The following is a 16002-nucleotide window of genomic DNA, read 5'->3' on the forward strand; positions in this document are numbered from 1 at the left end:
GTTCAGATCTGCTCTATCAAAAGTATGATTTAACTCTGTTAGCTGAATGCACAGATCAGAAAGAAGTTTCACAGAATGATTCTGTGTAGTTTATATTTGGAGACATTCCTTTTTCCACTATTACCCTCTTAGCGCTCCGAATCTCCACTTGCATTTTCTACAGAAAGAGTGTTTCAGAACGGCTCAATCAAAACTAAGGTTGAACTCTTTTAGTTGAACAAACAGAACAGAAAGAAGTTTCACACAATTCTTCTGTGTAGTTTTTATTTGTAGACATTCTTTTTCCCAATATAGGCCTCCTAGCGCTCAGAATGTCCAATTGCAGTTTCTACAGAAAGAGTGTTTCAGAACGGCTCAATCAAAAGTAAGGTTCAACTCTGTTAGTTGAATGCACAGAACAGAAAGAAGTTTCATACAATGCTTCTGTGTAGTTTATATTTGAACATATTCTTTTTTCCACTATTACCCACTTAGCGCTACGAATGTCCAGTTGCATTTTCTACAGACAGAGTGTTTCAAAACTGCTCAATCAAAAGTATGATTTAACTCTGTTAGCTGAATGCTCAGATCAGGAAGAAGTTACACAGAATGCTTCTGTGTAGTTTATATTTGAATATATTCCTTTTTACACTACTACGCTCTTAGCGCTCAAAATGTCCAGTTGCATTTTCTACAGAAAGAGTGTTCAGATCTGCTCAATCAAAAGTATGGTTTAACTCTGTTAGCTGAATGCACAGATCAGAAAGAAGTTTCACCGAATGATTCTATGTAGTTTATATTTGAAGACATTCCTTTTTCCACTATTACCCACTTAGCGCTCTGAATCTCCACTTGCATTTTCTACAAAAAGAGTGTTTCATAACTGCTCAATCAAAAATATGTTTTATCTCTGTTAACTGAATTTACAGATCAGAAATAAGTTTCACAGAATGCATCTGTGTAGTTTTTATTTGAAGATATTCTTTTTCCCAATGTAGGCCTCTTAGCGCTTAGCATGTCCAATTGCAGTTTCTACAGAAAGAGTGTTTCAGAACGGCTCAATCAAAAGTAAGGTTCAACTCTGTTAGTTGAATGCACAGAACAGAAAGAATTTTCACAGAATGCTACTGTGTAGTTTATATTTGAATATATTCCTTTTTCCACTATTACCCTCTTAGCGCTCCGAATGTCCACTTGCATTTTCTACAGAAAGAGTGTTCAGAACTGCGCAATCAAATGTATGGTTTAACTCTGTTAGCTTAATGAACATATCAGAAATAAGTTTCACACAATGCTTCTGTGTAGTTTTTATTTGAAGATATTATTTTTCCCAATATAGGCCTCTTAGCGCTCAGAATGTCCAATTGCAGTTTCTACAGAAAGAGTGTTTCAGAAAGGCTCAATCAAAAGTAAGGTTCAACTCTGTTAGTTGAATGCACAGAACAGAAAGAAGTTTCATACAATGCTTCTGTGTAGTTTATATTTGAACATATTTTTTTTCCACTATTACCCACTTAGCGCTACGAATGTCCAGTTGCATTTTCTACAGACAGAGTGTTTCAAAACTGCTCAATCAAAAGTATGGTTTAACTCTGTTAGCTGAATGCTCAGATCAGAAAGAAGTTTCACAGAATGCTTCTGTGTAGTTTATATTTGAATATATTCCTTTTTCCACTACTACTCTCTTAGCGCTCCAAATGTCCAGTTGCATTTTCTACAGAAAGAGTGTTCAGATCTGCTCAATCAAAAGTATGGTTTAACTCTGTTAGCTGAATGCACAGATCAGAAAGAAGTTTCACAGAATGATTCTGTGTAGTTTATATTTGGAGACATTCCTTTTTCCACTATTACCCTCTTAGCGCTCCGAATCTCCACTTGCATTTTCTACAGAAAGAGTGTTTCAGAACGGCTCAATCAAAATTAAGGTTCAAATCTTTTAGTTGAACAAACAGAACAGAAAGAAGTTTCACACAATTCTTCTGTGTAGTTTTTATTTGTAGACATTCTTTTTCCCAATATAGGCCTCTTAGCGCTCAGAATGTCCAATTGCAGTTTCTACAGAAAGAGTGTTTCAGAACGGCTCAATCAAAAGTAAGGTTCAACTCTGTTAGTTGAATGCACAGAACAGAAAGAAGTTTCATACAATGCTTCTGTGTAGTTTATATTTGAACATATTCTTTTTTCCACTGTTACCCACTTAGCGCTACGAATGTCCAGTTGCATTTTGTACAGACAGAGTGTTTCAAAATTGCTCAATCAAAAGTATGGTTTAACTCTGTTAGCTGAATGCTCAGATCAGAAAGAAGTTTCACAGAATGCTTCTGTGTAGTTTATATTTGAATATATTCCTTTTTCCACTACTACTCTCTTAGCGCTCCAAATGTCCAGTTGCATTTTCTACAGAAAGAGTGTTCAGATCTGCTCAATCAAAAGTATGGTTTAACTCTGTTAGCTGAATGCACAGATCAGAAAGATGTTTCACCGAATGATTCTGTGTAGTTTATATTTGAAGACATTCCTTTTTCCACTATTACCCTCTTAGCGCTCCGAATCTCCACTTGCATTTTCTACAAAAAGAGTGTTTCATAACTGCTCAATCAAAAATATGTTTTATCTCTGTTAACTGAATTTACAGATCAGAAATAAGTTTCACAGAATGCATCTGTGTAGTTTTTATTTGAAGATATTCTTTTTCCCAATGTAGGCCTCTTAGCGCTTAGCATGTCCAATTGCAGTTTCTACAGAAAGAGTGTTTCAGAACGGCTCAATCAAAAGTAAGGTTCAACTCTGTCAGTTGAATGCACAGAACAGAAAGAATTTTCACAGAATGCTACTGTGTAGTTTATATTTGAATATATTCCTTTTTCCACTATTACCTTCTTAGCGCTCCGAATGTCCACTTGCATTTTCTACAGAAAGAGTGTTCAGAACTGCGCAATCAAAAGTATGGTTTAACTCTGTTATCTTAATGAACATATCAGAAATAAGTTTCACACAATGCTTCTGTGTAGTTTTTATTTGAAGACATTCTTTTTCCCAATAGAGGCCTCTTAGCGCTCAGAATGTCCAATTGCAGTTTCTACAGAAAGAGTGTTTCAGAACGGCTCAATCAAAAGTAAGGTTCAACTCTGTTAGTTGAATGCACAGAACAGAAAGAAGTTTCATACAATGCTTCTGTGTAGTTTATATTTGGACATATTCTTTTTTCCACTATTACCCACTTAGCGCTACGAATGTCCAGTTCCATTTTCTACAGACAGAGTGTTTCAAAACTGCTCAATCAAAAGTATGGTTTAATTCTGTTAGCTGAATGCTCAGATCAGAAAGAAGTTTCACAGAATGCTTCTGTGTAGTTTATATTTGAATATATTCCTTTTTCCACTACTACTCTCTTAGCGCTCCAAATGTCCAGTAGCATTTTCTACAGAAAGAGTGTTCAGATCTGCTCTATCAAAAGTATGATTTAACTCTGTTAGCTGAATGCACAGATCAGAAAGAAGTTTCACAGAATGATTCTGTGTAGTTTATATTTGGAGACATTCCTTTTTCCACTATTACCCTCTTAGCGCTCCGAATCTCCACTTGCATTTTCTACAGAAAGAGTGTTTCAGAACGGCTCAATCAAAACTAAGGTTGAACTCTTTTAGTTGAACAAACAGAACAGAAAGAAGTTTCACACAATTCTTCTGTGTAGTTTTTATTTGTAGACATTCTTTTTCCCAATATAGGCCTCCTAGCGCTCAGAATGTCCAATTGCAGTTTCTACAGAAAGAGTGTTTCAGAACGGCTCAATCAAAAGTAAGGTTCAACTCTGTTAGTTGAATGCACAGAACAGAAAGAAGTTTCATACAATGCTTCTGTGTAGTTTATATTTGAACATATTCTTTTTTCCACTATTACCCACTTAGCGCTACGAATGTCCAGTTGCATTTTCTACAGACAGAGTGTTTCAAAACTGCTCAATCAAAAGTATGTTTTAACTCTGTTAGCTGAATGCTCAGATCAGGAAGAAGTTACACAGAATGCTTCTGTGTAGTTTATATTTGAATATATTCCTTTTTACACTACTACGCTCTTAGCGCTCAAAATGTCCAGTTGCATTTTCTACAGAAAGAGTGTTCAGATCTGCTCAATCAAAAGTATGGTTTAACTCTGTTAGCTGAATGCACAGATCAGAAAGAAGTTTCACCGAATGATTCTATGTAGTTTATATTTGAAGACATTCCTTTTTCCACTATTACCCACTTAGCGCTCCGAATCTCCACTTGCATTTTCTACAAAAAGAGTGTTTCATAACTGCTCAATCAAAAATATGTTTTATCTCTGTTAACTGAATTTACAGATCAGAAATAAGTTTCACAGAATGCATCTGTGTAGTTTTTATTTGAAGATATTCTTTTTCCCAATGTAGGCCTCTTAGCGCTTAGCATGTCCAATTGCAGTTTCTACAGAAAGAGTGTTTCAGAACGGCTCAATCAAAAGTAAGGTTCAACTCTGTTAGTTGAATGCACAGAACAGAAAGTATTTTCACAGAATGCTACTGTGTAGTTTATATTTGAATATATTCCTTTTTCCACTATTACCCTCTTAGCGCTCCGAATGTCCACTTGCATTTTCTACAGAAAGAGTGTTCAGAACTGCGCAATCAAATGTATGGTTTAACTCTGTTAGCTTAATGAACATATCAGAAATAAGTTTCACACAATGCTTCTGTGTAGTTTTTATTTGAAGATATTATTTTTCCCAATATAGGCCTCTTAGCGCTCAGAATGTCCAATTGCAGTTTCTACAGAAAGAGTGTTTCAGAAAGGCTCAATCAAAAGTAAGGTTCAACTCTGTTAGTTGAATGCACAGAACAGAAAGTAGTTTCATACAATGCTTCTGTGTAGTTTATATTTGAACATATTTTTTTTCCACTATTACCCACTTAGCGCTACGAATGTCCAGTTGCATTTTCTACAGACAGAGTGTTTCAAAACTGCTCAATCAAAAGTATGGTTTAACTCTGTTAGCTGAATGCTCAGATCAGAAAGAAGTTTCACAGAATGCTTCTGTGTAGTTTATATTTGAATATATTCCTTTTTCCACTACTACTCTCTTAGCGCTCCAAATGTCCAGTTGCATTTTCTACAGAAAGAGTGTTCAGATCTGCTCAATCAAAAGTATGGTTTAACTCTGTTAGCTGAATGCACAGATCAGAAAGAAGTTTCACAGAATGATTCTGTGTAGTTTATATTTGGAGACATTCCTTTTTCCACTATTACCCTCTTAGCGCTCCGAATCTCCACTTGCATTTTCTACAGAAAGAGTGTTTCAGAACGGCTCAATCAAAATTAAGGTTCAAATCTTTTAGTTGAACAAACAGAACAGAAAGAAGTTTCACACAATTCTTCTGTGTAGTTTTTATTTGTAGACATTCTTTTTCCCAATATAGGCCTCTTAGCGCTCAGAATGTCCAATTGCAGTTTCTACAGAAAGAGTGTTTCAGAACGGCTCAATCAAAAGTAAGGTTCAACTCTGTTAGTTGAATGCACAGAACAGAAAGAAGTTTCATACAATGCTTCTGTGTAGTTTATATTTGAACATATTCTTTTTTCCACTGTTACCCACTTAGCGCTACGAATGTCCAGTTGCATTTTGTACAGACAGAGTGTTTCAAAATTGCTCAATCAAAAGTATGGTTTAACTCTGTTAGCTGAATGCTCAGATCAGAAAGAAGTTTCACAGAATGCTTCTGTGTAGTTTATATTTGAATATATTCCTTTTTCCACTACTACTCTCTTAGCGCTCCAAATGTCCAGTTGCATTTTCTACAGAAAGAGTGTTCAGATCTGCTCAATCAAAAGTATGGTTTAACTCTGTTAGCTGAATTCACAGATCAGAAAGAAGTTTCACCGAATGATTCTGTGTAGTTTATATTTGAAGACATTCCTTTTTCCACTATTACCCTCTTAGCGCTCCGAATCTCCACTTGCATTTTCTACAAAAAGAGTGTTTCATAACTGCTCAATCAAAAATATGTTTTATCTCTGTTAACTGAATTTGCAGATCAGAAATAAGTTTCACAGAATGCATCTGTGTAGTTTTTATTTGAAGATATTCTTTTTCCCAATGTAGGCCTCTTAGCGCTTAGCATGTCCAATTGCAGTTTCTACAGAAAGAGTGTTTCAGAACGGCTCAATCAAAAGTAAGGTTCAACTCTGTTAGTTGAATGCACAGAACAGAAAGAATTTTCACAGAATGCTACTGTGTAGTTTATATTTGAATATATTCCTTTTTCCAATATTACCCTCTTAGCGCTCCGAATGTCCACTTGCATTTTCTACAGAAAGCGTGTTCAGAACTGCGCAATCAAAAGTATGGTTTAACTCTGTTAGCTTAATGAACATATCAGAAATAAGTTTCACACAATGCTTCTGTGTAGTTTTTATTTGAAGATATTATTTTTCCCAATATAGGCCTCTTAGCGCTCAGAATGTCCAATTGCAGTTTCTACAGAAAGAGTGTTTCAGAAAGGCTCAATCAAAAGTAAGGTTCAACTCTGTTAGTTGAATGCACAGAACAGAAAGATGTTTCATACAATGCTTCTGTGTAGTTTATATTTGAACATATTTTTTTTCCACTATTACCCTCTTAGCGCTACGAATGTACAGTTGAATTTTCTACAGAGTGTTTCAAAACTGCTCAATCAAAAGTATGGTTTAACTCTGTTAGCTGAATGCTCAGATCAGAAAGAAGTTTCACAGAATGCTTCTGTGTAGTTTATATTTGAATATATTCCTTTTTCCACTACTACTCTCTTAGCGCTCCAAATGTCCAGTTGCATTTTCTACACAAAGAGTGTTCAGATCTGCTCAATCAAAAGTATGGTTTAACTCTGTTAGCTGAATGCACAGATCAGAAAGAACTTTCACAGAATGATTCTGTGTAGTTTATATTTGGAGACATTCCATTTTCCACTATTACCCTCTTAGCGCTCCGAATCTCCACTTGCAATTTCTACAGAAAGAGTGTTTCAGAACGGCTCAATCAAAACTAAGGTTCAACTCTTTTAGTTGAACAAACAGAACAGAAAGTAGTTTCACACAATTCTTCTGTGTAGTTTTTATTTGTAGACATTCCTTTTCCCAATATAGGCCTCTTAGCGCTCAGAATGTCCAATTGCAGTTTCTACAGAAAGAGTGTTTCAGAACGGCTCAATCAAAAGTAAGGTTCAACTCTGTTAGTTGAATGCACAGAACAGAAAGAAGTTTCATACAATGCTTCTGTGTAGTTTATATTTGAACATATTATTTTTTCCACTATTACCCACTTAGCGCTACGAATGTCCAGTTGCATTTTCTACAGACAGAGTGTTTCAAAACTTCTCAATCAAAAGTATGGTTTAACTCTGTTAGCTGAATGCTCAGATCAGAAAGAAGTTTCACCGAATGCTTCTGTGTAGTTTATATTTGAATATATTCCTTTTCCCACTACTACGCTCTTAGCGCTCCAAATGTCCAGTTGCATTTTCTACAGAAAGAGTGTTCAGATCTGCTCAATCAAAAGTATGGTTTAACTCTGTTAGCTGAATGCACAGATCAGAAAGTAGTTTCACAGAATGATTCTGTGTAGTTTATATTTGGAGACATTCCTTTTTCCACTATTACCCTCTTAGCGCTCCGAATCTCCACTTGCATTTTCTACAGAAAGAGTGTTTCAGAACGGCTCAATCAAAACTAAGGTTCAACTCTTTTAGTTGAACAAACAGAACAGAAAGAAGTTTCACACAATTCTTCTGTGTAGTTTTTATTTGTAGACATTTTTTTTCCCAATATAGGCCTCTTAGCGCTCAGAAAGTCCAATTGCAGTTTCTACAGAAAGAGTGTTTCAGAACGGCTCAATCAAAAGTAAGGTTCAACTCTGTTAGTTGAATGCACAGAACAGAAAGAATTTTCACAGAATGCTACTGTGTAGTTTATATTTGCATATATTCCTTTTTCCACTATTACCCTCTTAGCGCTCCGAATGTCCACTTGCATTTTCTACAGAAAGAGTGTTCAGAACTGCGCAATCAAAAGTATGGTTTAACTCTGTTAGCTTAATGAACATATCAGAAATAAGTTTCACACAATGCTTCTGTGTAGTTTTTATTTGAAGGTATTATTTTTCCCAATAGAGGCCTCTTAGCGCTCAGAATGTCCAATTGCAGTTTCTACAGAAAGAGTGTTTCAGAAAGGCTCAATCAAAAGTAAGGTTCAACTCTGTTAGTTGAATGCACAGAACAGAAAGAAGTTTCATACAATGCTTCTGTGTATTTTATATTTGAACATATTCTTTTTTCCACTATTACCCACTTAGCGCTACGAATGTCCAGTTGCATTATCTACAGACAGAGTGTTTCAAGACTGCTCAATCAAAAGTATGGTTTAACTCTGTTAGCTGAATGCTCAGATCAGAAAGAAGTTTCACAGAATGCTTCTGTGTAGTTGATATTTGAATATATTCCTTTTTCCACTACTACTCTCTTAGCGCTCCAAATGTCCAGTTGCATTTTCTACAGAAAGAGTGTTCAGATCTGCTCTATCAAAAGTATGTTTTAACTCTGTTAGCTGAATGCACAGATCAGAAAGAAGTTTCACAGAATGATTCTGTGTAGTTTATATTTGGAGACATTCCTTTTTCCACTATTACCCTCTTAGCGCACCGAATCTCCACTTGCATTTTCTACAGAAAGAGTGTTTCAGAACGGCTCAATCAAAACTAAGGTTCAACTCTTTTAGTTGAACAAACAGAACAGAAAGAAGTTTCACACAATTCTTCTGTGTAGTTTTTATTTGTAGACATTCTTTTTCCCAATATAGGCCTCTTAGCGCTCAGAAAGTCCAATTGCAGTTTCTACAGAAAGAGTGTTTCAGAACGGCTCAATCAAAAGTAAGGTTCAACTCTGTTAGTTGAATGCACAGAACAGAAAGAAGTTTCATACAATGCTTCTGTGTAGTTTATATTTGAACATATTCTTTTTTCCACTATTACCCACTTAGCGCTACGAATGTCCAGTTGCATTTTCTACAGACAGAGTGTTTCAAAACTGCTCAATCAAAAGTATGGTTTAACTCTGTTAGCTGAATGCTCAGATCAGAAAGAAGTTTCACAGAATGCTTCTGTGTAGTTTATATTTGAATATATTCCTTTTTCCACTACTACGCTCTTAGCGCTCCAAATGTCCAGTTGCATTTTCTACAGAAAGAGTGTTCAGATCTGCTCAATCAAAAGTATGGTTTAACACTGTTAGCTGAATGCACAGATCAGAAAGAAGTTTCACCGAATGATTCTGTGTAGTTTATATTTGAAGACATTATTTTTCCACTATTACCCACTTCGCGCTCCGAATCTCCACTTCAATTTCTACAAAAAGAGTGTTTCATAACTGCTCAATCAAAAATATGTTTTATCTCTGTTAACTGAATTTACAGATCAGAAATAAGTTTCACAGAATGCATCTGTGTAGTTTTTATTTGAAGATATTCTTTTTCCCAATGTAGGCCTCTTAGCGCTTAGCATGTCCAATTGCAGTTTCTACAGAAAGAGTGTTTCAGAACGGCTCAATCAAAAGTAAGGTTCAACTCTGTCAGTTGAATGCACAGAACAGAAAGAATTTTCACAGAATGCTACTGTGTAGTTTATATTTGAATATATTCCTTTTTCCACTATTACCCTCTTAGCGCTCCGAATGTCCACTTGCATTTTCTACAGAAAGAGTGTTCAGAACTGAGCAATCAAAAGTATGGTTTAACTCTGTTAGCTTAATGAATATATCAGAAATAAGTTTCACACAATGCTTCTGTGTAGTTTTTATTTGAAGATATTATTTTTCCCAATAGAGGCCTCTTAGCGCTCAGAATGTCCAATTGCAGTTTCTACAGAAAGAGTGTTTCAGAAAGGCTCAATCAAAAGTAAGGTTCAACTCTGTTAGTTGAATGCACAGAACAGAAAGAAGTTTCATACAATGCTTCTGTGAAGTTTATATTTGAACATATTCTTTTTTCCACTATTACCCACTTAGCGCTACGAATGTCCAGTTGCATTTTCTACAGACAGAGTGTTTCAAATCTGCTCAATCAAAAGTATGGTTTAACTCTGTTAGCTGAATGCTCAGATCAGAAATAAGTTTCACAGAATGCTTCTGTGTAGTTTATATTTGAATATATTCCTTTTTCCACTACTACTCTCTTAGCGCTCCAAATGTCCAGTAGCATTTTCTACAGAAAGAGTGTTCAGATCTGCTCTATCAAAAGTATGGTTTAACTCTGTTAGCTGAATGCACAGATCAGAAAGAAGTTTCACAGAATGATTCTGTGTAGTTTATATTTGGAGACATTCCTTTTTCCACTTTTACCCTCTTAGCGCTCCGAATCTCCACTTGCATTTTCTACAGAAAGAGTGTTTCAGAACGGCTCAATCAAAACTAAGGTTCAACTCTTTTAGTTGAACAAACAGAACAGAAAGAAGTTTCACACAATTCTTCTGTGTAGTTTTTATTTGTAGACATTCTTTTTCCCAATATAGGCCTCTTAGCGCTCAGAAAGTCCAATTGCAGTTTCTACAGAAAGAGTGTTTCAGAACGGCTCAATCAAAAGTAAGGTTCAACTCTGTTAGTTGAATGCACAGAACAGAAAGAAGTTTCATACAATGCTTCTGTGTAGTTTATATTTGAACATATTCTTTTTTCCACTATTACCCACTTAGCGCTACGAATGTCCAGTTGCATTTTCTACAGACAGAGTGTTTCAAAACTGCTCAATCAAAAGTATGGTTTAACTCTGATAGCTGAATGCTCAGATCAGAAAGAAGTTTCACAGAATGCTTCTGTGTAGTTTATATTTGAATATATTCCTTTTTCCACTACTACGCTCTTAGCGCTCCAAATGTCCAGTTGCATTCTCTACAGAAAGAGTGTTCAGATCTGCTCAATCAAAAGTATGGTTTAACTCTGTTAGCTGAATGCACAGATCAGAAAGAAGTTTCACCGAATGAATCTGTGTAGTTTATATTTGAAGACATTATTTTTCCACTATTACCCACTTAGCGCTCCGAATCTCCACTTGCATTTTCTACAAAAAGAGTGTTTCATAACTGCTCAATCAAAAATATGTTTTATCTCTGTTAACTGAATTTACAGATCAGAAATAAGTTTCACAGAATGCATCTGTGTAGTTTTTATTTGAAGATATTCTTTTTCCCAATGTAGGCCTCTTAGCGCTTAGCATGTCCAATTGCAGTTTCTACACAAAGAGTGTTTCAGAACGGCTCAATCAAAAGTAAGGTTCAACTCTGTCAGTTGAATGCACAGAACAGAAAGAATTTTCACAGAATGCTACTGTGTAGTTTATATTTGAATATATTCCTTTTTCCACTATTACCCTCTTAGCGCTCCGAATGTCCACTTGCATTTTCTACAGAAAGAGTGTTCAGAACTGCGCAATCAAAAGTATGGTTTAACTCTGTTAGCTTAATGAACATATCAGAAATAAGTTTCACACAATGCTTCTGTGTAGTTTTTATTTGAAGATATTATTTTTCCCAATAGAGGCCTCTTAGCGCTCAGAATGTCCAATTGCAGTTTCTACAGAAAGAGTGTTTCAGAAAGGCTCAATCAAAAGTAAGGTTCAACTCTGTTAGTTGAATGCACAGAACAGAAAGAAGTTTCATACAATGCTTCTGTGTAGTTTATATTTGAACATATTCTTTTTTCCACTATTACCCACTTAGCGCTACGAATGTGCAGTTGCATTTTCTACAGACAGAGTGTTTCAAAACTGCTCAATCAAAAGTATGGTTTAACTCTGTTAGCTGAATGCTCAGATCAGAAAGAAGTTTCACAGAATGCTTCTGTGTAGTTTATATTTGAATATATTCCTTTTTCCACTACTACTCTCTTAGCGCTCCAAATGTCCAGTAGCATTTTCTACAGAAAGAGTGTTCAGATCTGCTCTATCAAAAGTATGGTTTAACTCTGTTAGCTGAATGCACAGATCAGAAAGAAGTTTCACAGAATGATTCTGTGTAGTTTATATTTGGAGACATTCCTTTTTCCACTATTACCCTCTTAGCGCTCCGAATCTCCACTTGCATTTTCTACAGAAAGAGTGTTTCAGAACGGCTCAATCAAAACTAAGGTTGAACTCTTTTAGTTGAACAAACAGAACAGAAAGAAGTTTCACACAATTCTTCTGTGTAGTTTTTATTTGTAGACATTCTTTTTCCCAATATAGGCCTCTTAGCGCTCAGAAAGTCCAATTGCAGTTTCTACAGAAAGAGTGTTTCGGAACGGCTCAATGAAAAGTAAGGTTCAACTCTGTCAGTTGAATGCACAGAACAGAAAGAATTTTCACAGAATGCTACTGTGTAGTTTATATTTGAATATATTCCTTTTTCCACTATTACCCTCTTAGCGCTCCGAATGTCCACTTGCATTTTCTACAGAAAGAGTCTTCAGAACTGCGCAATCAAAAGTATGGTTTAACTCTGTTAGCTTAATGAACATATCAGAAATAAGTTTCACACAATGCTTCTGTGTAGTTTTTATTTGAAGATATTATTTTTCCCAATAGAGGCCTCTTAGCGCTCAGAATGCCCAATTGCAGTTTCTACAGAAAGAGTGTTTCAGAAAGGCTCAATCAAAAGTAAGGTTCAACTCTGTTAGTTGAATGCACAGAACAGAAAGAAGTTTCATACAATGCTTCTGTGTAGTTTATATTTGAACATATTCTTTTTTCCACTATTACCCACTTAGCGCTACGAATGTCCAGTTGCATTTTCTACAGACAGAGTGTTTCAAAACTGCTCAATCAAAAGTATGGTTTAACTCTGTTAGCTGAATGCTCAGATAAGAAAGAAGTTTCACAGAATGCTTCTGTGTAGTTTATATTTGAATATATTCCTTTTTCCACTACTACTCTCTTAGCGCTCCAAATGTCCAGTTGCATTTTCTACAGAAAGTGTGTTCAGATCTGCTCTATCAAAAGTATGTTTTAACTCTGTTAGCTGAATGCACAGATCAGAAAGATGTTTCACAGAATGATTCTGTGTAGTTTATATTTGGAGACATTCCTTTTTCCACTATTACCCTCTTAGCGCTCCGAATCTCCACTTGCATTTTTCTACAGAAAGAGTGTTTCAGAACGGCTCAATCGAAACTAAGGTTCAACTCTTTTGGTTGAACAAACAGAACAGAAAGAAGTTTCACACAATTCTTCTGTGTAGTTTTTATTTGTAGAAATTCTTTTTCCCAATATAGGCCTCTTAGCGCTCAGAAAGTCCAATTGCAGTTTCTACTGAAAGAGTGTTTCAGAACGGCTCAATCAAAAGTAAGGTTCAACTCTGTTAGTTGAATGCACAGAACAGAAAGAAGTTTCATACAATGCTTCTGTGTAGTTTATATTTGAACATATTCTTTTTTCCACTATTACCCACTTAGCGCTACGAATGTCCAGTTGCATTTTCTACAGACAGAGTGTTTCAAAACTGCTCAATCAAAAGTATGGTTTAACTCTGTTAGCTGAATGCTCAGATCAGAAAGAAGTTTCACAGAATGCTTCTGTGTAGTTTATATTTGAATATATTCCTTTTTCCACTACTACGCTCTTAGCGCTCCAAATGTCCAGTTGCATTCTCTACAGAAAGAGTGTTCAGATCTGCTCAATCAAAAGTATGGTTTAACTCTGTTAGCTGAATGCACAGATCAGAAAGAAGTTTCACCGAATGATTCTGTGTAGTTTATATTTGAAGACATTATTTTTCCACTATTACCCACTTAGCGCTCCGAATCTCCACTTGCATTTTCTACAAAAAGAGTGTTTCATAACTGCTCAATCAAAAATATGTTTTATCTCTGTTAACTGAATTTACAGATCAGAAATAAGTTTCACAGAATGCATCTGTGTAGTTTTTATTTGAAGATATTCTTTTTCCCAATGTAGGCCTCTTAGCGCTTAGCATGTCCAATTGCAGTTTCTACACAAAGAGTGTTTCAGAACGGCTCAATCAAAAGTAAGGTTCAACTCTGTCAGTTGAATGCACAGAACAGAAAGAATTTTCACAGAATGCTACTGTGTAGTTTATATTTGAATATATTCCTTTTTCCACTATTACCCTCTTAGCGCTCCGAATGTCCACTTGCATTTTCTACAGAAAGAGTGTTCAGAACTGCGCAATCAAAAGTATGGTTTAACTCTGTTAGCTTAATGAACATATCAGAAATAAGTTTCACACAATGCTTCTGTGTAGTTTTTATTTGAAGATATTATTTTTCCCAATAGAGGCCTCTTAGCGCTCAGAATGTCCAATTGCAGTTTCTACAGAAAGAGTGTTTCAGAAAGGCTCAATCAAAAGTAAGGTTCAACTCTGTTAGTTGAATGCACAGAACAGAAAGAAGTTTCATACAATGCTTCTGTGTAGTTTATATTTGAACATATTCTTTTTTCCACTATTACCCACTTAGCGCTACGAATGTCCAGTTGCATTTTCTACAGACAGAGTGTTTCAAAACTGCTCAATCAAAAGTATGGTTTAACTCTGATAGCTGAATGCTCAGATCAGAAAGAAGTTTCACAGAATGCTTCTGTGTAGTTTATATTTGAATATATTCCTTTTTCCACTACTACGCTCTTAGCGCTCCAAATGTCCAGTTGCATTCTCTACAGAAAGAGTGTTCAGATCTGCTCAATCAAAAGTATGGTTTAACTCTGTTAGCTGAATGCACAGATCAGAAAGAAGTTTCACCGAATGATTCTGTGTAGTTTATATTTGAAGACATTATTTTTCCACTATTACCCACTTAGCGCTCCGAATCTCCACTTGCATTTTCTACAAAAAGAGTGTTTCATAACTGCTCAATCAAAAATATGTTTTATCTCTGTTAACTGAATTTACAGATCAGAAATAAGTTTCACAGAATGCATCTGTGTAGTTTTTATTTGAAGATATTCTTTTTCCCAATGTAGGCCTCTTAGCGCTTAGCATGTCCAATTGCAGTTTCTACACAAAGAGTGTTTCAGAACGGCTCAATCAAAAGTAAGGTTCAACTCTGTCAGTTGAATGCACAGAACAGAAAGAATTTTCACAGAATGCTACTGTGTAGTTTATATTTGAATATATTCCTTTTTCCACTATTACCCTCTTAGCGCTCCGAATGTCCACTTGCATTTTCTACAGAAAGAGTGTTCAGAACTGCGCAATCAAAAGTATGGTTTAACTCTGTTAGCTTAATGAACATATCAGAAATAAGTTTCACACAATGCTTCTGTGTAGTTTTTATTTGAAGGTATTATTTTTCCCAATAGAGGCCTCTTAGCGCTCAGAATGTCCAATTGCAGTTTCTACAGAAAGAGTGTTTCAGAAAGGCTCAATCAAAAGTAAGGTTCAACTCTGTTAGTTGAATGCACAGAACAGAAAGTAGTTTCATACAATGCTTCTGTGAAGTTTATATTTGAACATATTCTTTTTTCCACTATTACCCACTTAGCGCTACGAATGTCCAGTTGCATTTTCTACAGACAGAGTGTTTCAAATCTGCTCAATCAAAAGTATGGTTTAACTCTGTTAGCTGAATGCTCAGATCAGAAATAAGTTTCACAGAATGCTTCTGTGTAGTTTATATTTGAATATATTCCTTTTTCCACTACTACTCTCTTAGCGCTCCAAATGTCCAGTAGCATTTTCTACAGAAAGAGTGTTCAGATCTGCTCTATCAAAAGTATGGTTTAACTCTGTTAGCTGAATGCACAGATCAGAAAGAAGTTTCACAGAATGATTCTGTGTAGTTTATATTTGGAGACATTCCTTTTTCCACTATTACCCTCTTAGCGCTCCGAATCTCCACTTGCATTTTCTACAGAAAGAGTGTTTCAGAACGGCTCAATCAAAACTAAGGTTGAACTCTTTTAGTTGAACAAACAGAACAGAAAGAAGTTTCACAGAATTCTTCTGTGTAGTTTTTATTTGTAGACATTCTTTTTCCCAATATAGGCCTCTTAGCGCTCA

Source organism: Symphalangus syndactylus, chromosome 12, assembly GCF_028878055.3.
Source record: "Symphalangus syndactylus isolate Jambi chromosome 12, NHGRI_mSymSyn1-v2.1_pri, whole genome shotgun sequence".
Taxonomy (NCBI): Eukaryota; Metazoa; Chordata; class Mammalia; order Primates; family Hylobatidae; genus Symphalangus; species Symphalangus syndactylus.